Here is a 16,956-nt window from a genome sequence, read left to right as displayed (position 1 = left end):
CAAGTCTTTTACAACCCTCAGAACAACAAAGCCAAAACAGATTTCCCTAAATATTTAGTGTTTTATTTGTATGTATCTTAGCACAAAAAAGAGGACTTGTATGGCGGTTCCTTGATGTCAACTTTATAATAGAAAGTCCATCTTTTTATTTGTTTATTGATATGACATCTTTTCTCGAATATTCATTTGTTTTGGCCATTATTCTATCTCTTTAATATCTTAACAACCTAGTATTGTTCATTTTTTCTATATGCTGCAATTTGCGATATTCATTTTTTATGTTTTTTTTTGTTCCATATTCGCTACTTTTGCTCTATATTCTCTATCATGTTAACTCTATCCCCATATTCCAGACGCTTACTTATTCATAAAAACACACACACACAAATACACCACAAAATACTGAAGTTTTATTGGATAATGGAAACTCTAATGAAAATTTTATTTCCTGATAATATTCGAAAAAAAACAGTTAAACAATGGTACGGGGTACTTGTAATTTGAAGTTTTTTTTTATGAAACTCTCCGAAAATACGATACGTTGAATCACTGAACACTAGATATTTAAACCTTTGTTCGGCAATCACAGGCAATTGATGTTTTGTGCCGTGAAAAAAGGAAATAAATATTCCATACTCACAAAAATGGAAGATTTTAACAAGAGCCAACAAATCTATCTTTGTTTTGACAGTGGTTACACTTGCTTTGCTTGTCCTTGGATTTTCAACGCCGCTTTGGATTTCGATATCTGTTGAAACTGACGCTCTCATTGAACTATTTGAAGTTGCCGACAAACAGTATATTGGTCTTTGGCAGTTGTGCTTTAAACATTATGGGTGTGTTGATCTATCATTGCTGGCGAAACAATTTTCAATCTTTACAAAGATTATCAACGACAATGGAAATAAAGATGAAAAACTAGATATGATAATTCACAAGGTCAACAAAATTATAAGTATGTCAATATATTGATATCTAATTTTTTGTATTTTGTATCGATTTTTGGTAGGTTTTTCTTATACATTAGACATAATAGGGTACTAAATCTGTTTCATCAAGTATTTTCTTTTTTTTATTATAAGCATTTTTGCATTGATACTTCATTGATAAACTACATAAGTTGGTGGCGTATGCAAGACTTTAGTGAACTAAACTTTAGAGTTGATCAACATTTTTTCAACATAGAGACGAAGATAAGCCAACCCATACATTTGATTCTAAATACCAACCGGAGAGTATTTGCTTTTGGTCCTAATGTTTATCGCTGCGTTGACGACCCATTGGTGGTCTTTATCTGATTTTGTTTCCTTTTTTTTGTTGTTTTTATCTCTAACCAGTTTGTTCTCTCGTTGACATATTCCCCACTTCCAGTCTTAATTTCTATGTTTAAGAGACCATTGATGTAGTTTAACCAATATATAGGTCCGATATTGAAGTGCAACTTAAGATGAAGGAATTCATAAATTGTTGTTCTAACCTCAAGCTTTATAAATACATGTATCTAGTTGCTAACTTCTACGTCATTCCGTCGCTGGCGAAAATTTGACTTATTTTCAAGTATACTACATCTGATAACTGATACAATAAAATAAAAAAAATGTTTATAATACTAAAAGGTACGTAATCAGGTAGTTCCGAGCTATACTGCCATCTTGAATTGTACAATCACATTAAATAATCGGTCGAGTTCTTTGCTCAAATCTGCAAATTTGGAAACAGATTTGTAATTTCTTGGTTAAACTGTTTATTTATATAAAGAGAACTTATTTATTCATTGCATTATCGAAAATGTTTTATTTTCTTCAAAAGAGCAATTTAAGAGTTGATAACTCTTTTAGTACAACATTTATTCTGGACATATTGTGAAATTTTCATTTTTTATTTGTAGCAAGAAAACAAGTTCGGTGACACCATTTTTCATTTTAATTTCAATAAAATATATTACGAAACCTACCTTCTCATCAACAAATTTGTCAATCTTAAACTTGAAAAATAGCGGGGTGACCCATACTTCTTATACTTTTCCAAAAATTATAAAAAGTATGGGTCACCGCGCTATAGTAAAATCGTCATTTTGGCAAAGTAAAAACATAATTATATCATTTGTTTTCTATACTCCTGATCTTACTTAAGTGCGATGAGCAATAACGATATAATATTTTATTTTAAATATAATAATGTTAAAATGCAAACTTTTTACATTTTCAAGTTGTAATTTTTCTTGAAATCATAATGCCGCCACTTAAAGCATCCACGACTTGCGTATAGAAAAATGCAGTTAGCAAATTAGAATAACTACTAGTGTAGGGAAATGAGTTCGACAGTTAGACATATAACGTTTAAAGGTAGAACTGTTTAGATACATATATTATCGTCTACACATAATGAATTGATTTTCTTCAACATTTTTAGATTTGTGGATAGTTTCAAGATTATGTGCAACTGTGGCCGTCGTTTGTGCAATCTCGTTTTCGATTTGGAAACTGCATTTTATCTGGATACGAAAGATGACCCACATCCGTGTCTACCATATTGTGTCCATTGTGGAAAATATCTTAATCGGTAAGCCGCAATATACATCATGTTCTTTTACGCACATGTCACAGTATACAAAAAAGATATTTGTTTGAGCTTTTTATATATAAATCGCACACTGATGATAGATATAAATATAATCTTGTGAAATTCGATTTATATCTAGATATGTCATAACGAATGCATGCATGTTGAATGGTGGTTGCGGCCGTCAAACAACATTTTAAAAATATAACATAATGAAATATTTATCAAAGTTTCGTTTCAAAATATCACATAAAGATCATTCTATTATATAGCACACATTGACCAAGTGTATTGAATGATCACAAAGACCCAAGCTTTCGAAAAAAGAGGTCTAAAAGATATCAGAGGGACATTCAAACTCTTAAATCGAAAATAATCTGACAAAGTCATGGGTAAAAATGAAAAAGATTAAAAGACAAGCAATAATTCACAAAAAGAGAAAAAATCCCTTATCGTTCAACCTATCATACGTCTGGCGTACTAAATTATAATCCTGGTACCTTTGATAACTATTGTATTTAAGTTTGAATTTGCCTTTTCCTTTTGGTTTTATAAAAACTTTATAGACAGCACTTCTGTATATGTTATATTTACAATGTATTTATATTGTATATAGGTTCTGTTTTAATTGTTTGCTTGGCAACGTTTCGTGTTGCAGTACATACCTTTGATGAGATACACGAGGACATACTATCGGAATGGAAAAGATTCGTAGACATTAACAGATACTTTTCCTTTTCCTTTTGGATGGTTATTGTTGCAACAATACTTTGCCTTTCAAATGGGATACTAGCCATAGTCAGTTTACGCAAAGGATATGTAATCACCACAAAAGCTGCACCAGGAAGGGGATTAGAAGAAGCAACCAAATCTAGAAACGCGAAATCCTTAGCTATTGTTTAAGTGTATAATAAATAAATCATTGCGTGGTGAACAACTCCGACTGATTAAAAGTGGGATTAAATATATTACAGTCGTGGTCGATGTCTCGTCATATTTTTTGGCTTTTGTAGCATTCTTGACCGTGTCCTAATTATTCAAATACAAGTTTTTGAGAACGTGAGGTAAAACTAAATCACATCTTGCTTATAACAATGCATGGAGTGTTTTCATTCTATCAGAATTCCAAGATTAAAATAATCAACATACTATACTGGGTACTTATTTTGAAAAGCTCTTATATTAGTTGATTTTTATCATCTTCTTATTCTTTCCCTCTATTTTACAAGTCTCATCTTAGATCCCGTTAACCACTATTTTATATATGGGTCCCCTTTGATCATGTTTACATTTATATATACTAAAACCAAACTTACATATTTCCTTTTACTGTTGAATACTCGGTTTACTTATACCATATAAAATGTTAATGTTAGAGTTGACAAGCAATATTTTGTATAGAGTCAAGCATGCCTATTTTCGGTATTTTAACCATGCAATCCGCCAACAAATTCGCTTTAAATAATATTTTTTGTGTAGTTTCAAGATCGTTTCGAGTACTATTCTGATTAAAATAGTAGCGAATAGGGATGTTAATGTTTCCTCGTAGTTTGTTACAAACTTTTCGCGCTTTGCGTTAAATCCATTATATTGTACAAAATCAGTCAACAGTCGTTTATGAACAAAACGAAATGTAAAGGTTAAATTGCTATACATAAATGGAATAGACATATGCACATACATAGTCTAACGTTTGTTTCAATATCAATCTAATGTACTTAAATAATAAGTTTGATATATTTTATGTAAATATGTATATAGCTTTTCATTAGTATTTAAAAAGTGTCTTTGCTTTTATATTTTTATGAGTCTATATTTTGTATGTATTTTTTATAAAATTTTGAAGAATAAAGTGTTGTCTCAATTTTGTCTACATTATTCAACATACTTCTAGCACTATATTATAGCCTTGTCTAAAGAACAAGTATCAGTTTCACTGAACCGTATTTGCAAGGATTGTTCATTTGAAGAGTTTTCACCGGGATGTTAAATACTGATAAATATAACAAGTATTTTGACACTGGTTAAACACAAGAAATTACCGAACTCCAAGGTAAATTCAAAACGGAAAAATCATTAAAAATGTACAAATCAAAAGCCTAAACATTTAACGAATGAAAAACAACTGTAATATATCCGACTTGGAATTTCCTGATGCAGTTGTGGATTACACTTGGGTTTGTAGCTAGCTTATCTACTCTTAATTATTGGCATACATATAGGAGGTTGGTTTGCTGTTCCAGTTTCATTATTTTTTCATAGATACTGTAATTACATGTATATCATACCCTGCATTTTCATGTGATATGATTTGTAAACACGCCAGGTGCCACACGCGTAGAAGGATTTGCTAACCCTTTCGGAGCACCTGAGATCACCAGCAGATTTTTGTGGGTTCGTGTTGCTTTGTCTTTTGTTTTCGCCGTTTCGTATTTTGTATTTTATATTTTTGTTTGATTTTCTGTTTGTCTTTTTCCTTTTTTATCCACAACGTTGTCGATTTAGTTTCGATCTATGTATTCTTATGCCCCTCTTTTTTAATCTTGGTTTAACTTCAGCACAGGATTTATGCATCCCGACATATCAGAGTAATATCGATTGCACTATCTAGTTTATTTAGAACCCGGAGTCAACTTCATATATGCAGATAACTTCGCAACTTTCGGAGAGATAAATTATTGACCAAAAGAAAACTATTGTCGGAACCTTTGGCATACAATAAGGATCTCTGTAAAACGATTAAACTTTACAGGAAACCGAATCTTAGAGCCTGCCTTATCATACAAAGAGCTAGCTTATAAGCATACGTTTGTAATATACAACAGTATTGTTGAAAGCCAAGAAAATTAGAAACAGACAAAAAACAACACGACGAGCACAAAAACAGATAAAAAACACAAATAAACAACTAAAAAATTGTGAAGGAGCCCAACAAACATTGTTTTGGCAAAAACAACATCTCTTTGCTGATGTCAGCAAATAAGTAAATCCCGGATTGACACGATGTACTTACATAAAGGATGATTTAGACAAGTCAGTAATTTGACAATTGTCTTCAATTCGTTTGATGTGTTTGAGCTATTTGCCATTCGATATATGTCTTTCCATTAACATATATTTATTTTTTTTTGATTTCGGTATCATTTTACTTTTGCGTAATCAAAAAGTATCAATAATATGCTTTACCTAGCATGAAAGACGAACACTATTTAATATGTTTAAGCAATCAAAGTAATCCTTGTCCTGACCAGATTAATTTTGTATTTTTTTCCTGTTCTTGGAAATTTAAGATTTAAATCATAAAAATAAATAAAAATAAATTCATCAGAGATACCAGAATAATTTATGTTATGAATTATTCACCAGATATATATATATATATTTCAACAACCAAGCCGATATTTGGAATCGAATAGTACTGTAACGAAATGGTGATCCCTTGAAATGGAACTTAATTTTCCCTAAAATTGTGTGATGATGTTGTTAGAACCGTACCGTTAATTGACTGTTTTTATTATATATTTCTTGTACAACTTTGTGTAAATATTGTTAACTTTTTTATTATTCCGTCCATGTTTGTTATTAATGGAACAGCTGTGAATTTTTTACTTCTTATTAAGTACACCAATGACGTCATAACCTATTTTTCCTATGACGTCGGCTCTGGGTTTGGTAATTTAGGTAAATGTTAAGCCGGAAATGGTAAATTGTAAACCATTTTGGTAATGGTTTACCAAAGTATAAATACGGCGGAGAGAAAGGAAAAGACTTTAGTACGACTTTACCCTGGGCAAGTGACACACGCTAATTCCAAGCGATTTAAGTATACACATACCGACACCATTTTAAATACAAGTTTAGTTAAGTAGTAACCAGACTATTTCCGTTTAATGTTGGCTTGTTAGTTCCATAGCAAATTGTATTTAGAAGTAACTTCTCGAAGAAACATTTATTTTGGCCGGCATTGAATTCGACTAATACCATTTGCCGTTTACCAAACAAGTTAGTAAACTTTCGGGGTATAATATTTCCGCTATCCATTTTCTTAACGATATTCTAATAAAGTAAGGTATTTATTTGATAGACTGCAGAGCTCCAGATAAGGATTCACAAATTGGGGTTTTTACCCACCATTTTCTTATATAATTGGGTGATAAAGTTTTTTTTATTGCATTATCAATTCCAGTTCACCCCTCATGTTAATATCAAATTAGGTTTTTCACCACCAAGCTCCTTAATGTATTGAGTTTTTACATCAACACAATATTGAATATTTAGGCAATATCAACCCCAGATTTTTTTCCATCTTAAATATGTTTCTTTCTTTGTTTAGCTGTTTTATTTGGTTTAGAGTTATTTGCTAGCTGTTTTATTTGGTTTATTCACTGAGGATCAATAGTAGGTTCAATTCGTTTCCCGTTTTAAACCTTCTGCCAGTTTTGTGTTTTCTCACAAAAATGGATATGTGTATTCATAGGCACTTGTCTTGTACCTTTATATAATAAATTCTGAGACCAGTGACAGTGCCTGTATATGTGTATTCATAAATTAACCGTAAAATGAAATAAAAATAGTATAAGAATTTTAATTATACATGAATGTTTTTGTTTTATTCAATTTACATAAATCTAGGTTTAGTTGTCTTTTATTAGAACTTTAGGTTTCTGGTGCTTTATCATGTCATAATTGATTTGGCCTTTCACTTTTTCCAACTGATTTTGTTTTTGACGAAAACCCGATGTTTGATTGCAATGTTCTTTTTAAGGTATGCATACACCCCCGTGCGTTCGATGGACGCTTCCTAATAAAACTGGTTGGGTCTTGTTATCATTAGAACTTTCCCTCAGCTTTTCAAAAGAAGCAGAAAACATGATTCTATTCAATATTTTTATCGGACATTCACTTTCGTTTGAATTCAATGTATGTTATGATAAATCCCGAGCAATTCGAAACAAATATGACTTCATGACACATGCTAATGGATAAACGCCGAGAAGATTGAAGTGTTTTCAAAAACATGTGTACTTATTGAGCAATGGAAAACTCCAACAAGGACCCATTTCAGCTACTTGATACAGGGATCTGTTTTTAGGACGAAAGGAAATTTCCAAGTATGAATATTATAAAAAAAGATTTACGCAACGACTGAAAACAGATAAGGGTAAATAACGTAAACTGTAGCCAATAAAAGGGTTGAGAACTAATGTTTTTGGCATATAATTGGGTTTCCCTTTGAATTAATTGGGTTATTGAACCCAACAATGGGCAGTTGCATTGGGTTTTTTATTATTTGCATTGCTTGATCACGCCAATACGCAGCTTATCTGGAGCTCTGAATAGACTAGAATACTGTTAAGTTATTTATTATATGTACGAATTGCTGATATTCATTGCACGTAAATACAAGTTGATTTTTATTTGACGAGTCTGTTATTCTTACAAAAACCTAAACGGAATCAAACTAAGATCTATGAGAATACCACAACGAACCACAAATCCTATACAGAACCAACTGTAGATCTACCCAAATACCACGATACCAAAGAACCACGCTGCCAAAGAAGTGTCGCCAGTTACTTATTTAGTTCATTTATGCTTATACATCGTACAACACATTCCTATAGCAACACACTAAGGGTTACAACTTATAGTTAACATCAAAGCCTGACCGCTCGGTTTTCGTTACAGTACCATAATGTCTTTTTATTATTTTCAACATTAATGAACTTATAAGATGCTGTAAATAGTCATCGAAGGTACCAGGCTATAAATAGGGCACACCAGATGCACGTTTCGTCTACATAAAACTTTTCATTGACGCTCAGATCAAACTAGTTAGAAAGTCAAAACAAGTAAAAGTTGAAGATTACGTATATAAATGAAGGCAACAGTAGTATACTGCTGTTCGAAACTCATAGATCGATAAAAAAAACAAATCCGGGTTACAAACTAAAACTGAAGGAAACACATTAAATAGAATTGGAGAACAACGACACAACAGAAACACGACATTAAGATATAACACATACATAAATGAACTAAGCATTAGACAAAATCCGATGAGAATAACAAATATTACATCAAAACTAAATACATTTTTTATAGATAGAAAACTACCGTGACACGGCTTAAAGCAATGCAAATTCACACTCAAATATAAGAGGAGACAAACGACACAAAAGAAACACCAACATTAAAATGTAACACACACAGAAACTAACTTTGATATAACAACGGCCATTATCCTAACTTGGTACAGGACATTTGAGAGGATTGAGGTTCGTGTTGTTTATTCTTTAGTTTTCTATGTTGTGCCATGTGTAATATTGTTTGTCTTTTTGTCTTTTTCATTTTTAGCCATGCCGTTGTCAGTTTGTTTTGGATTTGTAAATTTGACTGTCCCTTTGATATCTTTCGTCCCTCTTTTATTTAGTATTGGGTCTTGTTCGCCGTTTTGGCATTAAATGAAACACTTAAATCTTCGCTGTGCTCTATATTCCAGGTGCATGGCCTTGATTAACATGTGTAAGGTATAGATGCGAAAAGTGAAATCTTAGAAGGTAAATGTCGCGGTTCAATGTTTATCATGACAAAAGCGATATTTTCAAAGTAAATACACTCGCTAATAATGAACAGTAAAGTTGATTTGTCAGCATTTTGTTTTGGAAAGCTTTTTATAATTTATGCGATCAAGAGCTGTTGTGGGATTCTGGAGATATCCTTTTTGTAACAATTTCTCTAAGCTGAATATATTGTTAGAGCAATATCTCGACGCCCATTGACTGTGAGACATCAGTCATTTCATTTATAATACTAGTTACATAGTGTGCTAGTGACCTTCTACGGTACATATTGGGTCAGTAAATTTCATATGGAGTGAGAGCGATGGTCAAATCTCAATATTGAATTTACTGACCCCATATATACCGTATTAGGTGACTAGCACACTATGTTACGAATTTATCTTACTGACTATCTTAACGTGTGAAATTTAGCATTAAAAACTGCTTTCATTGATCCTACAAAAAAGATACCATCACTAACAACTTGTTAAGTGTAAATGGTCTTTATGAATTTATTTTAAACTTAATCATCATTTTTTTTCGTCTGTTAAAACCTTTGCGATTCTTTCTCAGTACCGTTTTGTTTTTATAAAGGGACGTATCACCACTACTCATCGTTTATGAGATAAGCCCCGACTCCTGACTAACCTAATATGAATTATACACGGTCTCCACGAGGGGGCTTTTAACCAATCACATGTATAGAAATGTTTAGGAGGTAAGATAGAATGTGCAAGTAGTCTTCGTAAAATACATAATTTGTATAATTCAAAGTTAAATAAATCTCTTTTATTTATAGAAAATAAACTCATCATAGATACCAGGACCAACTTTTATAAATACGCCAGAAATGATGTATTGTCTCTGTAGAACTCACATGAAAGTGAGCGTTTTTGTCTTATATATTCCAGTAAAATGAAATTAAAATTACTAAACAAAAAATTGCAGGTTTGTTGCCTGTTTTGATATTTTGTTTGATATGTAGACAGACATCTAGCTTAAATCTTTGATGAACATGATGATTTAAAATTTCTATTTTCAACTATATATTTCACATGTGTACACTACATGTGTATACGGATTTCAATAGTAGAGGGTTCCTTCCTTCACAAAATCTGCTCCATCACCATCAAAGTTATAAAAAGAAAGACTTAAACTGACAATTAACGAGTGTTAGAAAAAAAAAGTTAGCATAATAATCTAATTTTAACTTCTATTCACGATATAAAGTTGATTTTCTGTAACTTAATTAATCAAAGTTTATTGTATGAACGCATCTATCACATACTAATAAAGATAAAGGATACAACCGATATATGTAAGTTTTTTTTACTAACATCTTTAAATTGACCGTTTGAGTTGTTAGAAATAAACTTTACTACTTAACAGAAGATGACAGTTTTACAATTGTGAACTTTCCATTTCTGTATCATATTTATAGCATCATTTCAGCGTCTTACGGGATGTATATATTACCAAGTTTAAACGATATTGTCCTTCACAATTTCCTTGACATATGTGTTGATTTTCACAAGGGAGACATTAAAACAAGAGTTCCTAGTTGAAATTTACGTTTTTGTTACGGACGGAGTTAAGAGTTAGTTAGCCAATAAATATCTGTTTCACATGGCAAGGTGACTTATTTTTTTGGGGAATTAATTTTCACTCGATGTCAAAGAAGTAGGGCCAATGAATTATATGAAAATGAAAATTACTGCAAATTTAAAAGTTATCATACATATTTCAAAGGTATTTAGGAAAACAAAACAATTTTGGACATTGAACAATTCCCATGGCAACACATCATGACTTTATTTGCATATTTTGTAAAATTTCGTGATTATTCCTTGCTTTTATAAAATTTTAAAGTATTTTTTAGATTAAAAAAGTATGTGCGCACCAAAGAAACAACTTTATAATTGGTGAGATTTTGTTCTTAGTTATAATTAAGCTTCTGTTAAATAATTTTTTTGTTTCTTGGCTGCGCAAGATATTTCCACATCAGAAATAATGATAGAAAACATCATATATTTTGTATATTGCATCGTGTTTTTGAAAACAGTACATATTATGACGTAATTGTTACGTCATCTCACTAGAAGTGCTGACTACTAGGCTTGTGATATCTCGGGGAAATAAATCTCCACCAGCAGTGGCATCGACCCAGTGGTCGTAAATAAACTCATCAAAGATACCTGGACTAAAAGAGGAACGAAAGATACCAAAGGGACAGTCAAAAATCTAAAACAAACTGACAAAGCCATGGCTCAAAACAGAAAAAAACAATAGTACACATGACACAACATAGAAAACCAAAGAAAAAACAACACGAATGATGGAAAACGGGAGCGATGAGGGATCGGTTTTTAGTTAGATTGACAGTACAAATAAATGCTAGAACATATAGAACAGAGAAATAGGTAAATTAACATTACAATAATACATTTCGACATGCTAATAGTAATCAAAGGTTCCATGCTTTTAATCTAATACACCAGACGCACGTTTTATCTACTTACAAAATGTAATACTCCTTCTATCCATTATCATAAAGCGCCTGTTTACAGAAGTCTAATAATGTAAATTTTAACTTTAAAGCATCTGATAGTATTCAAAAACTACTTTTATGAAGAAAATTAAAAGATCGGCCCGTAATCTTGTGAAACACGTTCTTTTACTGTGTATTGTCGTCTTAGATCGCACCAATGAAACATTGAATTTCTCAAATGTTAAACATCTTTTTCTTTAACTTCCATTGACTGTAACATACGATTACAGTCATTTACAAACTGTTTTGTAGTTGATTTAATTGTAGTAAAACTGTTCAAGGGTGAATCATCAGATAATTTCGGAAATAGATTGTTCTCATTAGAAGAACAACCATGTGTTTGGAATCACATAAGCAACTGAAATGATAAAAAGATAGTTACATTTGTAATGAAGGATGTACTAAGTTCATCTAAGGTAAAATTTGATAAATTCAAAATTGACACTTTAAGCTAGAAGAGTATACTTAAGGATGTACACCTCCGAGGAGCCAAAAATGTCTAGAACTAAACTTTGTTTCTTAAACTGATGTTTGGGTTTATAAGACTGTAGCAAAATAATTGGTGAAGAGAACTGTTACGGCCAGAAATCGCTTTAAATTGTTGCCATCAAAAGACACAAATCCAGGGTTTCCGCTGGCGGTCGCCATTTTCGCAATTGGCGAAAAAATAACAATTGTGGCGATTAAAATTCGTCATTGGAGAAAGAATTTGGCGAAAGAAATATATAACGATTTATTTTCAGCCATCTTGTTTATTTACTTTTTTCGGGGTTTCTCTGACTTAACCGATCAGACAATACTCGGAATTCACCTTGAACTCGTTAAGATTTTGACAGAACATCAATAATCGACTGATTGCATTCATAGCTATCGACATCAAAGGACTAATTAATAAAGGTGTTGATTGTATGATATGACAAAATGATATGAGATAGCTTCTGTCATATGTCACAAAAAGGATTCTTAACCACTTTGCGAAGCACGTGTTTGAAGCAAAATTTTAACGCTTCCTCTCCTTCTTTTGTATGATAGTCCAGAAAAGAAAATTGTTGTTATGACGAAAAATGTTAAAAAGCAAGAAAGGTCTCTGATTTAAAACTTTATCATTTAACTTTCATATAGATTATTGATTTGAGTGGGTACTTCAAAGTCGTTTCAGTGATACATGTGTTTCAAGCATATACTTTTAATTATTTCCGATGGTCTAGAAAAGAAAACTGTCGTTATGAAGAAATCTATTCAAAAGGTTGGCACGAGAGTATAACCCTTCAATGTGATGAGATGACTACACCTTACACGAGGTATCAATTCCAAGTGATAAGATGCTTTGTTTTGTTGTAAAAACCATTACTTACTTAGTGGGGGGGGGGGGGGGGGGCTGATAAAAAGGAAAATTTTAAAAGAAAAATATATTTGTATTACTTGGCGAAAAAAATAATAAAGTGGCGAAAAATATATTGTTTTGACGAAAGAAGTGGCGAAAAAATTAATTGACCCAGGGTAAACCCTGTATAAATCAATAGTAAAAACAATATTTATTATACAAAAGTTTACAAGTGGTATTACACAAAGATTACTGTCAACTTAACTGTCAAAGTATGAGTCCAATCTTTTATCTTTATCTATATCCGGAAATCTTTCTGAATCCAATCTGAATATTACGTTCACTAATACGGTCACAATCTAGTATGATGTTGTTTGTAGAATAAAAGTGTCAATCCAAATGCTGTGAATACTAATGTCTCGCAATGTCTATGTCTAAGTCTAATTCTAATTATGAGAGTTTAACTTTAGTGACTGTATATATATAGTTGTCACGGAAAACTCTAGAACACTCTATAAATGGAAAGTTCTAGAGAAGTATAACGGATGTTTCTGATCTGGAAAAATGTAGAAGTTTAAATTAAGCATCTTTTATGAGGATCATTCTAGAATCGTCAAATAGAAAGTTCCAATCATTCCATAAGTATCTGTGATTGTTCCAGTGATTTCTAAACTGCACAGTTATATAAATATTTGGTAAACAACTACCAGGCCATACAACACAAATTAGGCCAACATAAATATATACAATAATTACAATATCATAACAGAACATCATATGGTGGTGAACTTCTTTTTTTACTAGGACCCTTTGAAAATGCCCAATGTTGATGATTTTCCCATTTTTCATAGACTTTTACCTATTTTTAGGATATTATAATGAAAAAATCACAGTTCCAAAATTAAACTCTTTTTCATACCTATAAAGATTAAGTGGATCAATCTGAATAAATTTTACTTACAAAAACTATAGGTAGGTGTTAATATAAGAAAGTTTTATCATATTTTGACGCTTTTTTGTGTAAAAATTTACCATGCTGTCAATTTTGTATTTTTGTGATTTTTCTCAATTGTTTAGAACAAAATGCATATTATTTCAACTTTTTTTTTTATAAATGATTAACAAAGACATTTCTAAAAAATCTGAAAAATCCAAAATAATATGGGACGTTCATGATTCTTGTAAAATCATTTTTGTATCCCTCACCTATTTTCTCAACATTTTGGATAAAAATACTGGTTTGATTGGTCGTAAAATTTGAAAACTTTATTGCTCAAAAAGCATTCATTGTAAATACAAATTTTTTTTCACAGATTTATGATTGATTATAATAGTTTCAAAATTCATTGATACTTTCCATTTCTATCTCATGTTTTGCAAATAATTCAAGAACGAAATTCAACGAGACTGAACGAGACTTAAAAGTCAGAAGAAAGCATCCTTAAGGATAAATACAAGATAACAATATTGATAGGTCATGGAGCTCCTTTTCGAGATATTTGATTTACATAATATGGCGGGGAACGGCTGACTCTGACTTCAACCTTATATTTGCATTGGTATTATTTGAGTCTCAAATCAAAAGAAAGAAAATCAAGAATCTGCTTAAATTTTATAAAATGATCTCATATGAGCTATTAAGTCATATGTTGACAGATAAAAAGGTGTTATGGGGCAAAATGTTGTCCCCTGCATTGCATGGAAAAACAACAAGGAGTCCGAACATTCAACACTTATTCATTAAAACAAAATATTTGATTTTTTTAAAAATAAACTTGAAAATCTGTTATCAACAAAACTTTTCTCAAACATCATAAGTAGGTTTGAACTTTTTTGAATATGAAAGGATAATGCATAGGTTAGAAATCATAAACTTTAAAATGAAATAATTTCCATAATCATTTACGCATTCAAATACATTGTCTCTAAAAAGTTAAACTAATCGTCTATTTGCAATTATTTCTTTCATATTCTAGATTGGAACATATTAACTTTTATTGTCTATTCTTCGTTTTGTTAACCCGATGTAGTCCGTTTCATATGATTAATGAATTGCAGTTTCCATATAAAGAACATTTTTATCTACTTAACGACACACCCATCGTAAAATCAACATAGACAAAAAGATGATTATAAAACCAAATTGAATATAATTTATTCCATATAAATAATTTCTGTCAAAGAAAAACAAACAAGTTTGTAATTACATTTATGATTGAAATCAAACGATAAAAACTCATTTTAAAGAACATTTCTTGCATCATTATTTTGTTAAATAAATTGCTATTTATTTAATCTCACTTGTCGGGTTCAAATTCCATAAAAAAATCCTAAGGAGGAATAAGCATCAATATGAATTCATATTTTTCATTATTGACAGAAATTTAGAATTCTTGGAATTTGAAATTATCTGTTAATCTTAAAAAAATATATAATAAAAATTGCAAATAATTCATTGATCATGTGCAATACTTATTTAATATAGCGAAGACTCGTAAGAATATGAAAGTTTAACTCTACATAATTGTTTATATATGTTTACATATCATTGCTGTCTGTTGTTAAATAACAGGTCCTAAACAAATTGTATATCGGACATGAATCATTTTATTTTGACATATTCATAACCATTGCACCTGTCCCCTCAACCCCCTAAACTTGGGTGCATTATGTTCACTCCGATTTTAAAACAAGACAAAATGTTGCCCCTGCACTCCACTCTGAAGTACGTAAGTCAATTTAGGACTTTCTTGCGATACTATTTTGTCTGGGTTGCCCCACAGATGCAAAGTGTTATCTGAAAATAAATATAATATTTAACCGCATATACCTTAAGAATAACAAAGTTCAACTATCTACTAAAAGAGCAAATATAAATAAGAATGAAAACCCTGACCCCAAACACACCTTCAATGTATGTATAAACAGCCAGCAAAGTGATAACTAACATTACTTTACTTACCATTATTGATAAGATTGATTTTTACTTTATCCAACAATAAACAAGGCCATTTCCCTTTGTACAAACGAGGAAGTTTGTCAAAATTAAATATTCTATATACTCTACTGAATATATTGAAATAAAACAATAATCAGATGACAGAATTTGTTAAGACATTAACTAAACCAAAGTTAATATAGAATTGATTGTAATTGTTTGAGATTTAACTTCACAGAAAATCTGTGCATCTAGATTGAATGTTTTTTTTTCGTCAAGTAGCTATAGTCTTTGAAAAAGACAAAGGAGTAATGTATCATGCTTAGTTTTTTACGTAAAAAGCAAACTTACTTTATAAATCATATTTATTTATCGCACTGACATCGTGCATTTATATGATGTTTGATTATTCATTTACTGCATTCACCACAATTTAAGTGACAGAATGAAACATATGCATATATTGACAGTATAAGGGTGGGGGAAGTATTGCCTTTTCACCTGAAATATATTTCCGGAGCACGTGAGTTCAATGGTATCGTCAATTATTTATTAGACTTATTGCACTACTGGTCTGTTAGCTCTCTTTTTTAATGGAAATACAAACAAAGCCACCAACAAAAAGCAACAAGCACTGAGTTCCTGACTGAATAAAATTGAGAATGGATATAACGAATATGTCAAATAAACAACAACCTGACCAAAGAACAGATAACAGCCAAAGGCCACCAATGGGTCTTCAACGCTGCGAGAAAATCCCGTTCTCGAAGACCAGCACATCAAGAAATAGGACGCTCAACCATCTTTATATCGTGGACATTGGCGAACAATAAAAAGTATATATAAAAATCAGTTAAGAAATGCTTGACATATCAAATCGTCATGTTTTACATATATGCTACAGGAAATAGATCGAAAGTTTTCTATAACGCGTGTATGGGATGATTGTAAGCTTCGTTTGTCTGTCTAGTATTGTTAATCTGACCTTCAACCTCATTTTCATGAATAATGTTAAGATATA

General features: G+C 31.2%; 1 long non-coding RNA gene across 1 annotated transcript; it reads left to right on the top strand.

Annotated features, from left to right (window-relative positions):
• Nucleotides 1-613: 613 nt before the first annotated feature.
• Nucleotides 614-3,479, top strand: LOC134693868 (uncharacterized). Its single transcript, XR_010102498.1, has 3 exons — nt 614-955; nt 2,413-2,562; nt 3,179-3,479. It is a non-coding gene; the product is annotated as an uncharacterized LOC134693868 (long non-coding RNA).
• Nucleotides 3,480-16,956: the final 13,477 nt, after the last annotated feature.

This window comes from Mytilus trossulus, chromosome 12 (assembly GCF_036588685.1).
Source record: "Mytilus trossulus isolate FHL-02 chromosome 12, PNRI_Mtr1.1.1.hap1, whole genome shotgun sequence".
NCBI classification, from domain to species: Eukaryota; Metazoa; Mollusca; class Bivalvia; order Mytilida; family Mytilidae; genus Mytilus; species Mytilus trossulus.
Note: the sequence above shows the minus strand (reverse complement) of the source record. Positions and strands in the feature narration are given on the sequence as shown.